Source organism: Caloenas nicobarica, chromosome 1 (genome assembly GCF_036013445.1).
Source record: "Caloenas nicobarica isolate bCalNic1 chromosome 1, bCalNic1.hap1, whole genome shotgun sequence".
Classification (NCBI taxonomy): Eukaryota; Metazoa; Chordata; class Aves; order Columbiformes; family Columbidae; genus Caloenas; species Caloenas nicobarica.
This window is the reverse complement of record NC_088245.1, coordinates 133,499,208-133,515,122: the sequence shown is the minus strand read 5'-3', so window position 1 is coordinate 133,515,122 and position 15,915 is coordinate 133,499,208.

Here is a 15,915-nt window from a genome sequence, read left to right as displayed (position 1 = left end):
ACTGTTCCCATAGGAAAAGGAATTTTGATGCAGCAGTTGGATAGAGGGGGAAAAATACTGCTACTGGAGACATGCTATAGAGCATATTTCAAGAGCAACTCAAATGTTGACGGTCCAGGTCTTGAATGCCTTCAAGAAAAATATTTGTGCAAAAAATTCTCTACTCCTCAGTTGTATTATTTCTTAAATGGTCCCATTATGTCAATTCGGTGGAGCTGATGAGGAATATTTCAGCAAATATTTTCTATGTCAGAAAATACCCTTTCAAATACTTTTCCATGATAGTTTCAGAAGGATCTTTTAATAGAGTCAGGACACTTTCCAAGGCCTGTAAGGAGGAGTCCCAGGTTCAGAATACTAATGTCATAATATTTAAGGTACTGAATTAGGAGTTAGAATATATAACCACACTGCCTGTCTTATTTGGAACAGATGCTTGAACCTAAATCTCCCAGACTGAGGCAAGTGACTACTTCTGAATCAATATTTATTCTAGATTATATCTTTCACTTTTCTACTTCTTTCTTCCCACACACTTCTAATGGTCTTTTTTTTTTTTCTTCCAAAGCATAATGAAAAATCTCAAAAATTGGATATTTCCTAGCCAGTACTCCTGTCCATCTATTATAATACCTCTTGCCCCTGTATTGGTGAAGGCTTTTCCTTATAATTTCTGTCCATAGTAGTCAAAGCAAACTGAATGGGAACTTGGATAAATGGTTCCCCATTTTTCCCAACAAACGTAAAAAAAGCTTTCCTGACTCCACAATGATCAGGAAAAATAACCTGGTATAATTTGACCCTGGCAACAGTCACCCTCTCAGTTTTGTAACCCCTTTCCTCTGACTAACATCTGAGATATTGTTTACAAGAATGTATATATTATATATATGTTTCGTTGGTTTCAATATCTTTGGAGAGGTACTAAACATTTCACTTGCAACTGATAGAACTTTCTCTCAGTCATCATGCAGTGTCAGCTGTTAAGGTGGAAAATAAAGTTTCCAAAGGAGCTACAATAAGAAACAACAGCTAATGTTTTCAGACATGGAGACCCCAAGTCACACTACCCATATATAAGCATTTCCAGAAATGTTTAATAACAAAACCATAAAACCAGGGCATCTCTACTCTGAATTTAGCTCTTCAAAACTCCAGAATCTAATTTCTAAGTGAATATAACATTATTTGTTAAATCATTAAATTATAATACATGTTATTTTCAATACTAAATTTGATATAGGAGCCTGGGAGTTTTCTTCTTGATATCCTCAGAAGCTCCTTCACCCCGACAGGGTTGAGCAGCTCAGCAGAATTCTCATGTCCAAGCCCCACTGACATGCATTAATGAGGCACACTTTTGACTCTTTTTCCTGTCTGCTATATAGCCTGTGCTCTAATCCTGGGTTTTATAAGTATTTCAGCATGTTACCCAGTGACTACTTTATGTAGAACAAACAAAAAGTGCTCATAGCACAGCTGAAACACAGGATTTCCCTCTTCAAGGTGGATGACCCAAGTAGTTCCCTACAGACTTAATCTCCAGTTTCTCATGTCTCTCTGTCTCACTATGTATTATGGAAAGTAAACGGCTTCCAACATACCTGCATATTACTGAAGCTGAAAAGCTCTCCCTTGCCTGAGAGGCAGAGCATCCCTCTAGACTAAGGGAGGTAGACACTTGGAGCTCATGCAGGTGGAGAAGGGAACTGAACCTTTGACATCCTTGATGAGTGCTCTCACCACTGCAGCATCAAAAGGGGTGGGAAAGAGACAAGAACATCCTCTGAAAGCTCCTCCTCCTCCTGAAAAATGAGGTTTAATTAATTAATCAAGGAACAACTGTTTCCATTTCCTGTCCATAGGAAGGGCCTACCTGACAGAGAATTCAGGGCAGAGAATTCCCCAAATAGGAGGAGCTGCTCCGTGGTAATGGTAAAGTAGCACCAAAACCCCTGAGAAAGCAGGGTGTGATTTAAATATGACTATGTCCTCTGTGAATTACTTTGGTTATCTCATAAAACTCTTGGTTCTGAGATGTCTAACATCTCCTGAATATCCCTAGAGGGGACCACAACCCTCAGATTCAGCTTCAGTGCCACTTTTGTTTCAAAATGCCGTTTTGTCGTTCCAGAGTAAAGCCTAAATTACTTCAAAATACAAATTTATTCTAATGCAGACTGTGCTCATAAATCAAAGAAGCAAAACAACCCCAAAAGTTATATAGAAACTTCTGTCACATCCCAGACTGCCAACATGGACCAGAGACATTTAAAAATCCATTTCTAATTCAGAGATCTTAACAGGTGGTACATTTCTCAGAAGTACTGACTACCAGTCACTTAATACAGAAAAAGCTTTACTGCTTACATTGATCACTTTAGAAATATTTTTAAAAGGGAACTGGAGCCTTATGCAAGTATTTTCCATGAATGCAGAGAAACATGCTTTGCATTCACAGATTTTACGTAAATTCAGGGTGAGATTTGGCTCCAAAAAAGCAATTTCTTGTGAAGCAGAGAGAAAAAGTGGCTAATAACAGCTCAAATAAGAGGCAGTTTCCTCTGGAAAATACATAATATCCATTCTCACATGGACAAATAAATTACATGAGTGTTTGAAAAGCTTACGGATAATAGATTCAGTAGTGATGATTATTTTCATGTAATACAAACACTTTGTTATTTAATCTTTCTGCTGTTCTTTTAAAATGATATAGTTTAAAGTGTTTACTGTATATTTCCCTCTTTCTTTGATTCATTCAATTGTATTATCGGGTCTGTATCAAAGGAATTAATCTAAATCAAATATAGAAGTCAGCATTTAGTTTGACAAGTGTCAGTTTTATTTTCTTATCTCTAATCCCAGTTTCAATGCATCTTTAAATATATAAGCAAATCATCTATTCTACACACACAACAGTTTGAATTTCTATTTACTACTCTGTATTATCATCAATATTCTTAAACATTACCATCCCTGGATTGGTATTTTTTTTAAAACCATTTTATTCACCATATAATGGAAAATACATATATATTTTGAAATTCACATTACATGATTAAACATATTTAATTTGATAATGTTTCAAAATAGCTACTTTCCTTTCACATAAAACATATTTACACTAAATAAACATACTTACACTATATTGGTTACACACTATATACACAATGCACTATATTGGTTACACAACACTATACTCATATTTGCACTAATAAAAGCTATTCACACTAAAATAAACCAGATGCAATAAATCTGAAAAATGAGGCACTTTTATAAAGAGACGTCTTATACTGTATGCCAAATCAGAAAACATATGGGCTGCTTTCAAAGTAAACTTTTGCAAATTGTCATTAGATTGGCAGATGCCTTCTAAACCAAAACTTTTTACTTTTGCCCGAGTCATGTCTCTGAACTGAAATCAATAGAGGTTTGGGCTGAGAAATGACTGCAGGAATGTTACATTTAGCATTTTCATAGACATTTTATTTTATGGTTGAGACTATTATAAAATTAAAGAAAAGAATCACAGTTATATCACAGTCTGCCCTTGAGGTTTGTTCAAACTTTTCTCCCTTATTTGACTGAGCATTCCCTTTCTGACCATCTGTGCATTCCACAGGAAGATTCCACTGTCATTTAGGACAAAAGGAAGTAAATTCAGTGGGAAGGTTTTCTTGGGGGGAGAAGGACGAATGAAATCATTGCTTGTGATTTTACCCCAGAGACAGAAGAGTTTCTTGTACTATTCGTAGTAATATGTGAATTTATTTACTAATTCTTGGTTTTCAAAGGTGTACTTTGGTCTTGGAAGTACTATTTACTAGAATAGGATTCTTCCAGCTTCTCTTTTTCTTGTTTCTTTCCATATGAATGATCAAAGATACACTATGAATTTGGTCTTCTGCTTGATAAGGACTTCTTAAGTCCTTACTGTGAGGCCTCAGATGATACGACATATGGTCACACCATATACATCATTTTTTGATAAATATTTTGTCCACAAATCAGATACCATTGACACATGTTGTTTTGTTTTCATATTTCAAAATAAAATAGGTTAGCTATTCTAGGTAAAGAGATCTGTCCCTATGAAGTTTTCTCTTATGTTAAATTGTTTAATTCAGGGAAAAGAACAAAGGATTTTCCATGGGATTATTTTTGCCCCTGTCCCTCTTCCAAAAATGACTGTTAAAGGAAAGCAAATCTAATAGTGAATTAGGTTGATGTTTACCTAAGAGGAATTTCCAGTGTTGAAAAAGAGCTGAGTAAGTTAGGAACTCAAATCCGATCGCCTTTCAATGGGATCTTAGCTTCTAGTTGAGGAAGATGCTTTGCAGATTGTTGTGACCTACAGAGAAAAAATGACAAAACAGTTTTCAAAATGAGAAAATAATTGGCCAGATTGTTCCTGGTTTTATAAAAGATGGTTCTATCGGCAAAAGCTTAATGACTTTACCTCTTCTTTTATCTTTCTGCTACCAAAGAAAGCAGATTTCTCTCCTTCCTGAGAGCACAAATTTCTGTTGTTGTTTGTTGTTATTGTTTGTTTGTTTGTTTTTTCCCAAGCAAAGTGAAATTAAAGTGAAATATCTTTGCCTTTAGATATATAAGGGCACAGGAAATGACATGAAATTTAGATAGCAGGATGCCCAAGCCCACTTGCTGATTTCTCCTAATCTGGATACAAAAATCCCTCATAAAAATCTCTTATCAGTGTTAGGCTGTGATGTTAGAAACAGAAATAATTGTCTCAATGCTGACAAGCTGCCTTTCTTGTTTACCTTTCTTGCGCTTTCAGAGAGAAAGGGTGATAAGCAGACTCTATCTTGTTCTTTTCAGACTACCCCAGAAAGAGGCTAGGATTAAGACCCTTAGAGAGAAAATCTATTAGAAATTCAATGTGAGGCCTACTTTAGATAATGCAGCAGTTTGGACTGTTCCTCTCATTTCTTCCTGAATCTTTTACAACCTGGAGATAACATAATACCAAATCAATCAAAAGTTTAAAAATACATGTTGTAATGAAAAGTGTGAATCTTGGCATTAGTGCCCATCAGAAATATCTGTTTATCTCAGATTCCAATTTGTTTCAGAGTTTCAAACCTGAAAGGTCTTTATGAGAAATCAAGAACTATTTTCCTCTATGTTTAAGTAAATTAATTTTTTAGGAGGAAAAGTATGGCAATTACACTTCCTCTTCAAACTTTAATTTGGTTTTATCATCTGATTGGAGACAGAATATACTTAAAGAATAAGGTATTATTTATCTTTGGCCTGGTAGACAAAATTTTACCATGTAAAAGGTATTTTACAATCATTTCCACACTAATAGCTGCAACTGTATGTCATGGTATTCTTTCGAGTTAGATATGGCTACCAGACAACATAGTGTCATTATCACCCAAAACTCCCCATGACCCCAGAGTACTCTTGTGTCTAGTCCCAATCAACAGCCAGAAATTATCCACATTCGTTAATCCTGGTTATGGCATTATGTCAAGCACGGCTGTTAACTGAAGGTGATCTAAAATTCCAAGTTTGGGAAAACCTTCACACATTAATCTATAAATTTTTCTTCCCAAGTTGTGGAGGGAAACTGTTTCACTTCTCACCTCTGCCCATCTGATAAAGTCTGGTTAAAAATTTCTTATTATCACCTAGTAGTCACAGCATGTGACCTGCCAAAAATACATCTTCTGAGAGCTGAAGGGAAGTAGAAGAATCTTGTAGGAAGTGAATCTGGACTGAAGCCCCAGGACAGCCTGGAAATATATTGATTATCAAAGTGAGAATGTTTGGAGAAGACATTCTAGTGTGACCTGAGCTGTAAATATGTAAGCGTACTTGGTCTCTGACAGCATAAAGGAGGTAAGTATATCTGCAAGGTATGTCTCACACGGGCTTGAATTAAGGTTGCTGTCAAGACAGTTGATTCACACCAATACCTTCAACATTATTATTATTATTTTTTTAATACACAGTGGTTTGTGCTGTTTCTGAAGCACTAAGCATGCCAGCACAAACCATCAGTGTTCCCAGATACGAAAACTGCTGTTGTGGCCCAGGGCCCTTCCAGAAGTTTCTCGGCCATGCGAGAGACCAGCACGAAGCTAAATTGTGTGATGGCAACCGGCCCTTTTGGCTTCTTGTTGCATGTGACTCTGCCACAATCAGTGCAACACCTGCAGGACTTTCACCCCTGTCCTCATCTGATGAGCCTCCATCCCCTGGCTCTTCAGGAGACCCAGGACAGGCAGGCATATCACCGTCTGCTACCAGAGCTGCTGTGGGCAGCGGCACATGGCGCAGCCTTGCAGAGAGGCTGCTTTGGCTGGCATGTCAGGGCTGGGTGCTAGAGAGCACCCGTTCCCTGCGTGGCTGAGCCTGCCTGTGTGTAGCCGCAGCCCCAACTCCAGGGATTAAAGGCAGCTGTGGGGACATCATCGGGAAAGCCACACTTCAAGCACCACAGCAAATAAAACTTCTACCTCTTCCCATCACTGCTGCTGTGGATCCCACTTCCGTCCCTCAGCCTGTTTGTGGAGAGCAGCCCAGAAACTGTTCTGGTGTAGGCAGAAAATCCCTGTGCAGACATTTCTGAAATATGTTTCCAACGTTCTGGGCTGGTGTTGACTTCCCCTCCTCCTTTCCCTCCCATCCGGCACTGACAAGCAGTGATGGGTATGGCCCATCCTCCCCCATCCAGAGACAAGCTGCGCTCCACAGCATGCTTCCCAGATGGCAGTCCCAGTGCCTCCATGGTCACAGCTGGGGCTCATGGCGTGGAAGCAGGAGCTGAAATGGGAGTGTCCCCTCAGCAGTGCCAGCCCTGACCTTCACGGGATTTGCCTTGTCTCTGACTCTCATCAGATGGTTCCTGATCACCTCTTCCTGGAGGCAGACAAATAATGATGGTTCTGCCACTGAGAGGCCACCTCTCATGGTTAGGTGGCTCAGGTCCTTGGGGAAAAGCTGTGAGAAGTTATGGAGACTGTACACAAACTATAGAGGTGGTGGAGGTTCCCTATCATTGGAAGCAATGCAACAAGTGTCAGTCTCAGGGAGGACTGATCCCACAAAAAGCTGAAAAAAGATCTCAGATGATAACGATTCAGCCAATAATCAAAAATTTGTCTGCCTTCTTTCATCTATCCAATGTACAGCCTACATACAAATTCCTATTCAAATATCATTAAAGCTCAGATATTGAATTATTCAGTGAAACCAGCTTTCTGAAACACACACTTCACGGCTGATTACACATTGCCTACCCCTGACTCACAGAAAGAATTTAACTCTGTGAGTTCATGTACCAAACCACACATGAAACTGAGTTTCATATGCCACAACATAAAAACAGTGTTAAAATGTTTTTCCTCCACTTTCCACACAAAGTGAGAAAATAAATGAAAGTTTAGTACTACATAGCAAACTTTTAAATGATATTGAGAAGAAAAACATTCAGAAGCAGTTATGAAAAAGCACTGAAAATCATGTAGAGACTGTCTGGTGGGGAAAAAACGACCATGGAATAAAAATGGTGCCCTTAGGGAGAGAAATTGTGTTTTTATAAGGAAAAGTACTCAAGTTATCTGAATTTCCAAACAATACAGTCATGCAAACAGGAAAAAAAGCACTTCTGTAATAAAAATCTATGATACAGCATAAGAAAAAAAATGAAACAACCATTTCTCAAAGCTCCTGCAGAAATGTATATTTAAAAATATTCAAATTAAATCAACTGTAGTGATTCCCATATTAATATGGCATGCAACACTAAAGGCTTGCATACTTGTGCATGCTATCACTGTGTCCTTAAATTAATTCAATGGATTAAATATTTATGTGGGGCAGCCAAACTTTGTTTTACTTCTTTTACATTGAGTTCAGAGTACACCTATGTGAACTAGAGCTCAGCAGAGCCGCAGAGCTGTAAATCAAAGATAGGCATCCATATCAGCCTTCATGTAGATTATGTAGACAGTCTACGAACCAACATAACAACACCAAGTCTTTATTTTATTCTGCTTGGATTTCTATTTTCACCCAAAAACTTTAAGGCAGTATCTGCTAGATCCCAGACACTGTATCTGAAAGCAGAAAATACTCCTTTTTATTATGCACTCCTATCCTAGAGTTACCTTTTATTTCTACAGCTGTTTCCTATTAAGTTGAAATACTACATGTGTAATTCATTCTTGAAGCAGTACCAGTATAATGAAAGTATTTCCTGTCAGGTAAATTTAACAGTATCGAGCCATACCTTATCTCAGACTGTATTCAAATGCAGGACCTAGATTTGATAATTTATGGAGTAGATCTCCTTTCTCATAATTGATAATAAAATATGTATGCATGTTTTCTCATAAGATACACCAGTTAATTGTATTAGAATGTGTATCTAGTGACCAACAGTTAGCAAGTGGTATCCTGTTTCATACAGATATCTATTTTCTTTAAATGGTTATTTATTATCCTACCTAGTCAGTGCTGCTTGTAAGTGGTATTCTAATTAGATGTTATTTTATTGGGAAATAACTTGTCTGCTGAATAAGAGAAAGAATTGCCAGTAATCACTTGTCCTGCCATTAAGAATTGTTAACACTACTCTAACAGGATCCCTTTTTATTTTATTTTCTAACTAGAAACAATGAAAATGACACAAGAAGAAAATAATTTGGTATGTGACTCATGCCATAGTATTGAAACAGTATGAACTCTAAAAAGGTGCATTTCAGTCCCAAAAAATTTGAAAGGTTCTGAGGACACACTCCATAAGTCCCATGGCACTCAGAAGATCAGTCTCAGAGCTTTACATCAAAACCTACAAGCAACCCAAAAGGCTGAGCCCCATTCTGTTAGGCATACTCCATGCAGCATGATGCTAGTTAGGTCAGATAACAAAAGAGTTTCTTTCACAGAGTATTAAAAACCAAAATCCAGCAGACACCTCTCAGCCAGCAATACCTACAGTATTTACTAGTATGCTGGACTCACTCAGCAGCTGGTTGCTGAGAGAATTAATTTGAGCTCTTTCAATGCCTTCGGCCACTTTGAGGATATTTTAATATATTATTTTGATTGGGTTTTTTAAAAATTTACTATTTCTCTGTGTAGCTGGCTCATGCAAGAAGTTGTTACCAAGATACAGTACCACTATAAAGGAATTTCAAAAAACTATGTTGGCAGGACTGATAAGTAACTAACTCTAGAATGGCAGATGCGTATGTTAACACCCAGGGGTTTTGATATGGGTGCTAGGTGTAATGCAGTGAAATCAAATTAACAGTAAACATTGACTGATATGCTTAGTTATGCAGTAGGTCAGCATTTCTTGTATGTTAACTCATACTCTGAGTTAAAAAGAAATTATGATGCTGCATCAGTAATGCAAAAACACAGTCAAGAATGAAGATTTTTCTACATACAAGATTTTTCTTGACTACTTTTTCTGTTTGGATATTGAATATTTTTACAGAGTACTTTCTGTATGCCTCATAAAGGCTTTAATACCCGAAGTTCAAATTTCAACAACTTTCCTCACGCCAATAACCTATCTGACTCCCCATGGGCTACTTATGTAAGTAAGTAATGTAGAGTCAGGTCTTCAGTACAACATACACAGAGGTCCTTTTACTCACCATATAAGTGCAGGAGCACTTAGAGTGAGATACCTGGTGGTACTTAAATGGCAAAATACAACAGAAGTTTAGTCTTACAGAACTCCTTTATGGTTCCTCACTCAAGTAAGAACTTGATCAGGTTGGTCATGGTAGCAGGCTTCCATTTGATCAATTTGCTTTATCATGAACTAATGAGCTATGGACATAAGCTTGTCATTGCTTTAAATAAAAGTAACCCCACTCTATTTAATTAGAAGAGAAGAAAAAAGCTAAGAAACGAAGGGTTGCTTGAGCCAGTATGTTTGTCTGCTATGTCTGAAGGAAGTATATATTCACTTGAAATGCTAGAACAAGGAGAAACATAAAAATAAGGGAAGTGGGTAGAAAGGGAATATGAGGAGACAACAATGGAGTACAGAAAATCACAACCAGCTGCAAAATGGTTGCTTTAATAAGGGAAACAAAGTTTTCATATGTGTTTCTGCCTGTTCATTTTATCAGCACTCATCTGGGATGAAAGCAAACAGTAGGCAATATAAAAGCAAAATAAGCTTATTTCCCATACATCAAGCTAGAAACATGCATGAGTCTCCAAACTGAGAGAAATCCAAAGCATTCTGAGGCTCATCATCTCTATTAGAAATTGCGCATTATCAAAGAGTAGCTTAATTTTAATTCACATTTAAATAGTTTCCTACAAATTTAAAAATTCAAGCAAACTCATATTAATTATGAGAAAATGTAGAAGTATCCTTTGTTTCAGAGCAAATAAATTTATAGTGTCAAATTTTACATGCACTGATTTCTTTGAGTTTGAATAGCTTAGATTTTCACCTGCAATTTTGCTTTTGAATAGCAGGATAAGGAATAAAAAAACTCAGAAATTATGAAAAATATCCCTGGCAAATTTAGGGCCTTCCATATTTTTCTGAAGGATTTTAAGCAATATACTCTTTCCAGTGCAGGATGTTTAACTGAATTAGAAAACAAACAAGCTCCATTTTCTCATCAAAATATGTTATCATTTAGACTTTAGAAGAACTGTCTAATAGCAAGCATATTTAAGCAACCAGTTGTAGATTATTACTTCACTGGGAGGGTCAATTATCTTAATAAGGACTGGAGGTGACATAACATTTTGTGATTTTAATCTGCAATAGGTTATTGTGAAATCGCCTGAGGGTGAACATAATCAATTTGGAACATCGAAGCAACATTTACTTTGTACTAAAACTCACGAACAACCTCAGGAAATTCACCAGTGCAGTCAAACAGAACAGTAACACACAGAACAATAAAGGTAGCATTCTTCAGAGGTGATTAAAAGAATGGTACTTGGTGTAAGATATCTACAGAAGTTTTTGCATGTGCTATTATGAACTATCCTACATTGCGTTCAGTTCCATGAAGAGAATAAAACGAATTTACCACCATCTGACCCACAAATACATGTCCAAAGTTTTATGGAAAGAAGGAAAAATGATACTTCCCAAATTTAGAACTCAATATAAAACCTGTGCCTGTGCATTCAGAGCAGATGTGACAAGGTACTATAAAAGAATTCAGACATTATCTATTAAACTCCTATGCTGAGTGTCTGCAAGTCCTTATTCTTACAGATAAATTATGTATTACTCAACAGCACTTAAAGAAGCTGCTGAGAGGTCACTTCTCTGAACTTCTTATATCTGACAGAAAGGAACTGACATCATTAAAATGTAAGAAAGTATGCACAGCAGAATGCTGCCTCCTTGCTCATTTGGTGTAGATGGATAATTGACAAAAGTATCTTGATTGTATTAGAATGCTTCAACTTTTCAAACAGAGAGGAAAATATATTTTAATATATTGGGTCTGCCTAGAGAGAATTAATATCGTAACTTGACCTTTATGTCTACATTGTTCAAATATATTCTAAATTGTTCTTAATATTGACTTACAGAAACCTAAGATCTCACACTGTGTAATTAGCTTGGCTTATAGCCATCAAACCATACTGGAGTTTCTTGTCATTAAAGGTGCCAGTGAAGAAAGGCATGTCATGGATCTAGTAAAAGAAAAAATACAGGATTTTTCATTATGAAACACAGACAGATTGGCCTTTTTTCCCCTCTTCAGCACAGAATCAATAAATCAAGCAAAGTTACGAACATTAGTAGAATGACTAATATCAATGTATCTCCTGTGGTGACCCATGCCAGCCTCATTCCCCAAAATGCATCTTTGTGGCTAGTTTGCAACTATTAGTACAGCATGTCTTCAATGAGCAATATTTCATAAACTCTGCCTACGTTCACAGAGAGATGGCACATTGTTTATCCCAATAATTAAACCAAATCTATCACTCTCCATTGGGTTCCTGCAGACTTTCTAATCTGCAGCAAAGAATCACAAAAAAAACTTTCTCTTTGGTTTACCTTCTCTAAATTCAAGTGTTTGTTTACTTGGTCTTGGATGTAATCCCACCATATAACAGTCTTTAAAACAATCAAATAAAAAGGCAGGGAGAGGACTGTCATGTCACCCTATCAGCCAGCAGGAGAAAAGTAAAAAAATAGCCTCTAAGGTTTGAAAAATCATAGAATCACAGAATACGAGCTTGGAAGGGACCAGAAGGATCATCTGGTCCAACCTTTCTTGGCAAAAGTATGGTCTAGACAAGAGGTCTATTTCTATAATGAATCAAAACTAATTTGAAGAAAAATCTACTTTTATCCTGACCCATATTCGCATACGGATTTAAGTCAGGAGAATATCAGTGTAAATGAAAGACTACCCAGATGGGATTGATGAGATAAGAATCTTTAGTGAAAAAAAAAGACAAAAACCAGAACTAAAACATCATTCACCTGGAAATAAATAAAGTGTTTAGGTTGAAATATTTGGGCAATAAATTTAATTGTTGAACGATTACAAGGATTTGTACAACACTGTGAAGATGGTGGATGTTAGCTTGTGTATGACAGTGGTAGCAGTGTTGCTAGGATAACACTGAAGATGTATTTATAGAGTGCATTCAACTCTAGGCACTTCAAGCCTAAATGTAAGCATTCAACAACAAACCTGTACTCACACTACCTCGTCTTTGCTGTTTCTGCACTGAAATGTATGAGCTGGGTCCTTTCTGTGGAAAGTCTCCAGAACTCTTGCCTATCCATCAAAAAGAACCCGTCCACTCCCACAGCACTTGAACAGAAAAGAGTGTCAGAAAACTTTAAGAATCTGAGTGAGCTTGTCTGCAAATTCAGTGTCTTTTAAAGAACCTTTTAAACTCCTTTTGTCCCTCTTTCCTTCCTCGTTTGTACAAGCAAACATAGAACCAAAACACAGGAAAAAAATACGTTAAAATATTGTGTGTGCACACTATGTAGGTGTGTCAAAAATCCTTGAGAAGGTCTGTAAGAATTAATCATTAGAGGATAAATCAGTACATAAGTAGCACAAAGTACAAAGGAGAAACCAAAATTAAGGAAAACAATACCTGAAAAACTAAGCGAAAACTAAAACTTTATGATTATGACACCAAGATGTAGAACAGACGGGAATCATCATGTGAATGCCCAATACATGAGAACAGTAGCTGTAACCTGAGAACAAGTAGACAGAAAGTCTGCATTACGCAGAGCATCCTATAAGGATGTTGAGGCAGATAACCTCACTAAGAGTCAAACCCAGCATATTCTTCAAAAATCATTCCAACAGTGTAAAAACAGATGTGAATTTGGGGTGCACACAAAGAACCTAAGTCATAAATCCTAAACATATCTTGTAGGGTCTGTAGAGCCTAAATTCTAATGTCTCAGGTGTACCTCAACAGAAAAAGCAGATAAAGAAATCAATGGAAATGTGTCAAGTAGTCAAAATTAGAAGCCACAGTCATTGAGCTTTAGACTGAAACAAAGATAAGAAAATGAAGTTCTTGTTCTGAGTATAGAGTGAAGAAAAAAATCAAGAACTACTTTTGCAAAGCAAGAACTGAGAATCAACCTACAAGTCAACTTTACTGAACATCAGAATACTATCAGATAGAGGATTTTCAGTTTCCTTTTCTCTGTTCTAAGTATGGGCAATTTATCTTTTGCTTTGTGACCTTTCACTGTCTCCTTCCCCTTTTATTTCTGAATGGGTTTCCAGATGGTCTCCCATCCAAGAAATTTCTTCCTTACTTAAAATAAGCAAGTTTCTATTTTTACCAAAATTCAGTGGACTAGGTTCTTATGTTTTATTCAGTTGTAAAGTTAATCTAAACACCGCATCATAAATATTTAAGCAGTTTATATCCATGTCATCCAATTGCTCTTTATCAACACAATGAAAACACCTTAACAACAACCCAAGTATGGAGAAAATACTAGGACTAAATGAAATTAGTCAATTTACTCTTCAATGAATTCACTGTGACATTTTATAATTTGAAGCTAGTTGTGTAATTTTCATCGGGTTAAAATTCATGTAATGTTGACGAAAGGCTGCCAATCAAAATAATTTCTGTCTGAAAACAGTTTACCTGCAGTTGCTGCAAGGAATAACTGAAACTACACTAACTATAAGAGATTAAGCAATAATTCTTTTATCTCTCTCTTTTTTCCCCCATTTGTTTGACATTTCTACATTTGGCAGTACACTGCTTATTGACAAAGTAACAGTTTCCAGTATACACTCAGCTTGTTAGTCAATTCATGTGTTGCTGGCATGTATCTTCTGCACAGCAACAGAGAATAAAAATTTGAAAATGCCCAGAAACATGTGACTGCAAGCTCATAAAAACTGGCAGAATTATGAAGCAGGCATAGCATATGAAATAACTTTGATTTTGTAGGCAAAGAGATCTAAGTTTTAGTTTGTGATTGTTTGTTGTTCTTTTTTTCAGCTTTGCTTTTCCTTATGAACTACTTTTAGACTATTTCCATCCAGAGCTTTAAAGAACATTAAACAACATTAAATAGAAACCTGTTTGGCTGTTTCCCAAGTAAAAGCAGATTTTCATTGAAAAATATGAAATTATGAAAATTATGAAAACAGGCTCAACAAACTTGTGATAATAAGGTAGCAGTGGTTCCAGCAGCCCACTTTAATCATGCCAGATCAGTAGAGAAAGGAGGACTAGGACATTTGGGTGACTTTAAGGACTCCTAGGGTTCTGTTTCTGGAGCAACCTATGTCCCAAGCCTGGCATTCCAAGTTTTCCCTGAGCTGTATCTCAAGAACAGTCCCATTCTGTGGACTGTCCTAGGACTAGGGACTTTAAGGTTTCTTGTCACAAGGCCTGGAAACCTGGAGCTGAAAATGCATGGGACTCCCAGCTGCAGCAGTGGCTGTCTAGGTATAACAGCCTTCTGCACTTCTTGATGGAGAACTGCCTCCTGTGTTTCAGGGATCCTGGATAACTCTTGGATTTCTCTAAGGTTTTCATTTCTCAGCTCCCTAGTGACTAGAGAAGTAACAGGAAACCAAAACACAGAAATCCTGGGAAACCTTGAAGCTTTCTGAATTGTTTTCTTTTTTTTTTTTTTTTCCAAATAGACTATTTAATGATTGAGAATATACTTGTTTATATTTTCCTTTTCTTGAGTATTACTTTTATATAAATATTCAGTTTTAAAATCAGAAGGAATTTTCCAAGGAATAAATAATCTGACCTTTTCCCATAACCAGTAAGAAACATTTATCTCTTCATACTATAAAATATGTTGAGCAACTTATGCTAGAGAACAGATGGTAAAGAACCCAAAAAGCAGAAAACAGTGCTACAAAAATATATAATTTTTCATCTTTTTGATTGTTGTCAACTGCAGATGTAAATATTCTGACCATGGAGAGTCTTTCACAAGAGATTAGCATTTCTGAGTTGTCCCATTGACAGCTGTGAAACTATTCATGACACATACGCAGATATAGGCATAGAATCACGGAATAGTAAATCTGTAAAATACCTCAAGGAGTCTAATCTGGCACCTTGCCTCACACAAGGTCAATTTTATCTTTGTCATTCCTGGCTGAGGTTTATCGAACCTATTAATAAAGGTGTCCCATGATGGCAGCTACAGTTTTTCCCAGCAATTCTGTTGCTTTCAATATCTTTATCATCAAAATGTTCTTCATAATATCTAATCCAAGTTCTTTCATTCTGGAATCTAATCTAATTAACTTCTGATTTTATTCATTATGGACATGGTGAGCAAGTTACTCTCTTCCTTTTTCCGAAAGCTTTTTCAATACCAGAAGGTCTGCAAATACGTGCTAAAAATTGGGGACAAATTTTCTTCAATTTATTTAGCAGTAATTA